This window comes from Hibiscus syriacus, unplaced genomic scaffold (genome assembly GCF_006381635.1).
Source record: "Hibiscus syriacus cultivar Baekdansim isolate YM2019G1 unplaced genomic scaffold, ASM638163v2 tig00111398_pilon, whole genome shotgun sequence".
In the NCBI taxonomy this organism is placed as follows: domain Eukaryota; kingdom Viridiplantae; phylum Streptophyta; class Magnoliopsida; order Malvales; family Malvaceae; genus Hibiscus; species Hibiscus syriacus.
Genome location: NW_024063081.1, coordinates 2,870,998 through 2,875,825, shown reverse-complemented (window position 1 = coordinate 2,875,825; position 4,828 = coordinate 2,870,998). Strand labels below are relative to the sequence as shown.

Below are 4,828 nucleotides of genomic sequence, written 5' to 3'. Positions count from 1 at the left end.
GTTGTTAATCTTAATGCAATGAGGAAAAGAAAAAACTTTTAGAAGTTTATATTATATTTTTGAGTAATTTATATTTTAGATTATTGAACTTTAACTTCAACTTTCATTTAAATTATAGTTTTTTTATTTAATCAAATTAGACCAAGTCGCTGTCTATTAACATAGTTAAATCATTCAAACAAAAAAAATTGACACTTTTACCCCCCGAACTGTTGACCCATATTTTGGGGCGTGAAATAGATTTGTATTTGAAAACATAACAAAAATGGGGGGGGGGAGGGGGGAGGATTTAGTGATTTTTGGATTGCACATGTTATAGAATGTGTGACAACCATTCTCTCTATCATTGTTGATGGAGAGCAAAGAGGTAATATCCAAATGAAGCACAAACTCCGTCAGATTGATCCTCTTATCACCATACCTCTTCGCCAACGGTAGAGGCGATGCCAGGTTTTTAGAGCCAAGGACACCGATACTTTAATAAAAAAGATTTATTTATTTATTTATTTTTTAAATATTTTGGGTGATTAGAAGAAAATATTTGTTCGTAATATTTTTTAGTACACACATCTCTTATTTACTGACGACTGTTCTTTCCTGTTCGACAAATATTTGAGCACCAATTCTACACTTGATTGTCTTGGTTCAAATAGAAGCCTGGGGTCATACTCTTAACCTCAACAAAACGAATATTTTCTTCTCTCTTAATTTGAATCGACAGAAGGACTTGTTTGCCTCTCTTGGTAATTCACATAGACCATTCTTCATAGTACCTTACCCACCCCCATCCATATGAGGTAGAGGAAAGAAACATGTTCTATCCATGACTAAATCTCCTTTGGAAAGGAACTTCCCATCTCAAGCCGGGAGTAAAATTCTCATTAAAGCTGTGGTATCGGCAATGTCGCTTTACGTTATGCAATACTTTTGTAGTAGTAGTTTATCTTTGCATTCAAAGACGCTACATCACAAGGTGCAATTTGTTGAATGATATCTACCCCATGAAACTATCTTAAATCACAAAACATTAACCAAATCGCAGCATAAAAGACGTATATCTAAGCCATTAATCCAGCATTGATATCAATGAATAGCCTTCCGTACTACTTGCGCTGGCTCGAACTCTAACCTATTAAGATGTCCTTACATATGAAGTCCCTGATAAATGCTTCACACCTAGCTGCAACAAAAATTGTTCAGACAGTTCATTGAACTAGTTGATATTTACAAACCTTACAACACCAACAAATGCAATCTTACAATCGGGTGTGCCAAAGACTAACGCATAATTTTATATTGGAGGACAAACTTCTAAAATTTAAAGAAATACGAACTTGTCAATTTTAGAGGGACGAAAATAGATTATAATAGTGAAATTTAGTATAATAGGTTAAAGAAAAATAGAAAAAAAATTGCACCCCTATTATTTTATTATTTTTAATAAAAGAAAATTAAAATTTTAGACTCCATCTATAAATTTTTAGATCCTCCAATTATGCGAACCCCAGCCATACCCAACATTGAAACACGGCCATCCCTCCTCATAATTACATATCATTGGCAAGTCATCCAAGAACAACATCTCCTCATCGTCTCCAACAGCTACCACCTCGTTGACTGGCTGCTGCTCCTGCTCTGCTCCGTAGGCTTTTTATCATCATTCATCTCCTCTACCGAGCCTGAGTGATCTCGACCTTGTACAACGTTCCTTCGCCTTCCAGCTCCATCGTCTGCGTCGCCATCGACCTTGTCACCATCGACTGGTTATCGGGAAAGATTGAAAGAGTTTTCATAGTCCTAACTCCGTTTCTTCTTCCCTTTGCAATCATTCTCGCACTCTTTGATGAGTTCCCTTTGCTTCTCTCCCTTCCTTTCCCTTCATACACAGGGTTAACCTTAGCTTTCTTCATTGAGCAAGAGAGACTGAGAGAGAGAGAGGGGGGGGGGAATGAAAGGCTTTTCTCAGCAAAAGAAGAAGGTACCAAAAAGAGAGAGAAAGACAGAGACAGAGAGAGAGTGTTTTGTGAGAAAGACAGTGCAAATGTGGGCTGGATTATATAGGACCTTGTAAGGGGCAGTAAAACGTAGCATGTTTGTCAAGTGAGAAAAAAAATCTAGGTTTTTCCATTTCCTCGATGAAAACGAGCCTACTCTCACAGTCATAATGAACTTACCATGTCAAGAAATCTGCCTAACAGTTGATGCTCCATGAGATAATCAACTGTGAAAAGGATGAGCGTTTCAAAAACTTAAACTTTACGTGGCCGTGCAAGAAGGCCACGTGGAAATAAGAGCCCATGCAAGCTGTGGGACCCATCAACTGACAATTTTTTGAGTTTGTGAGGCATCAGATGGAAATAACTTTCATCCTTGTTTTGACAAAATTACAATTCATGCTTTTGTGTATGTCTTCAATGATACCCTTCATGTTTTGAAAAGCGTAACCGCTTGCATGAGGATTGAGGAGGTTGTTTTTGTTTGGGAGTCAAAATTAATGCTTTCTTTTTTCTTCTTTGCTTCAACGGTGCCTTACTCTTTCACGCCAATTCAAATAATTAGACCCCAAAAGAATTACTCACACAATTGCTTACAATATATATATATATTGTTTTAAATGGAATTTTTTAAAAATTTACATTAGAGGGCCAATACAAACTGATAAATACAAATTTATGACAAGTTACCATATTTAACATTTTGAAAATACCTTCAGGCTTTTCATTAATCTCACCTTTGAATTTCCAATATAAGATGATTAAAATGGATTTTCACAAAATTAAGTCCATGACTCTATAAATGGTGTGTAAGACGTGTTCAGGGTTTTAAATCGCGGTCGCGGTTATTTCGGATTTATCATGATTGCGGCTGTCGCGGACGCTGTTGCGACCGTCGCAGGTAACTCGGACAGCGGCGAAACCACTATATCGCGGCCAAAATCGCGGTCGCGGACCATTTTTTAAAATCCTAGACGTGTTTATCTACACAGGTTTGATTGTATTTTTTAAAGTGTGTGAATAAAATCCAAGCTTATGCAAATAAAATCTGCATATTATTAAAGAGCATGATTTCTTACCAAAGTCTTTGCTTACCTGATAAGACCAGTCGCCTAAGCTGTAATGGTTTGATAAAACTCGAATACCGGAGGAGGATGTTACCTAATTGAACAGAGAGCATTGATATTGTTATTGTCAGGAAAAATGAACATCCTTCAAGTTTTAAAACAACATGCCAATTGACCTAAAATATCCGAAGAAAAAATACGTGCCCGTACAGATAGACATGCATGCATGCACACATACGTAAATAGCATTTTCATTAAATAGAAAGAAAATTGATACAAGTATAGTGAAACAATACACAGAAACTGCGATCGCTTAAAGTCAGAACCAAAGGCCGGCATGCCGTAAATTAGGGGTAAATATTCATATTAAACTAAAGACTTTAATACAAAGTTTTCAGGGTCAACAACATTTGATAAAATGTAAAAAAAAAATGCTGCCAATAAATCGATACCATATCAGGCTTAGCTACTGGTAGACCAGAAAACTGGAAAAGAGTCTGTATGCCTTTTCCGGTACTCAACTTCGCTGCTAGATCATGAACAAACATGATTTCACTGTCCTCCCTACTTTCTTCCTGTCAATAACTGAAAGGGGAACATGAAAATGATAGTTTGAGACAAATTTAGCAAATAAACTCAAAAGAGAAAAGCATTGAATCCTATATGCCTTACCATAGAAGTTTCCCCACAAAATTGTCCCATAAGTTTCTTGGTTAAACCAAATCAAGATGCAAATCATTTCATGTTCTGAACCTCGATGGTTGCCGCGGGTTGCTTTGGTACTTTTTATTCATAAAATTAAAAGAAACAATCATGCATAATAACATTAACGAGTACTTCAAGGAATTCGGAATATGTTGAATTCATATTCCACATTGGTGGTAAGAGTAACAGTAAGAAATTAGAATAACAACTGAAGTTGTTCACGCATGGAAATCTACGAAGCATTCAGAACAGATATTAGTATCAAGAACAGATATTGATACCTCTGCAAAAGATAAGGCTACTCGTACAATTTCCATTTGCGAATTCATTTATCCTTAAAAGAATTTGCCGAGAGTATTTAAATAAATTGTAGAACATGAAATTAGGGTATAGCATACCCTTGGTATTTTATGCTTAACTTTCTGAAACTGCAGGACACCGGTGAATTATGAAGAATTAGAAGGAATTCTTTTCTATTTTCTGCCTTCTCGGTATTCGTCTAGGTGTTTAGGTAATTAGATGCTTCTAGTTCCTGGTTCACCTTTTCTTATGGAAAGTTTATAATCTCTCTAAAATGAATCATTTAAGAAAAATTATAAAGAAAAGAAAGGATAAAAAAAAGTAAAGGAAAGAGGAACTTTAATCAGTTTCCAATACTGCTTCTGCTATTTTCTTCATCCTCTTGCCTCTTCATTTCCCCATTTTCACGAGGCTTTCTCTAACAGCTATCAAAAGACTAATTTGGCTTGATCATTTCAACAAAATATCCTGTCCATCCATTACAAAGGGTTCCTACCAGTCAAACAAGTTAATCAACACGGTTCTTAAAACATCAACACTGAAACTTAAGACTAAGTTTCAAAAATGCCGGCTATTTTCCATGCATTCAACAATCACTCATAGGAATATATATACCCATCAAAGCAAATGTTTTTTTTTTCATGATCATTAAATTCCAAACAAGGAATAAAATAAAAGATAAATTATGAACTTTTAAACGTAGAAAATGAAGAAATATTATTGACTTACAGAATTTATGGAGAGAAGAAAGGCAAAGAGAAT

At 35.6% G+C, this 4,828-nt stretch overlaps 1 long non-coding RNA gene across 1 annotated transcript; it reads right to left on the bottom strand.

Annotated features, from left to right (window-relative positions):
- Nucleotides 1-3,078: 3,078 nt before the first annotated feature.
- LOC120161305 lies at nucleotides 3,079-4,264 on the bottom strand. Its single transcript, XR_005519472.1, has 3 exons — nucleotides 3,734-4,264; nucleotides 3,514-3,636; nucleotides 3,079-3,155 (listed from the first exon to the last, which is right to left on the bottom strand). It is a non-coding gene; the product is annotated as an uncharacterized LOC120161305 (long non-coding RNA).
- Nucleotides 4,265-4,828: the final 564 nt, after the last annotated feature.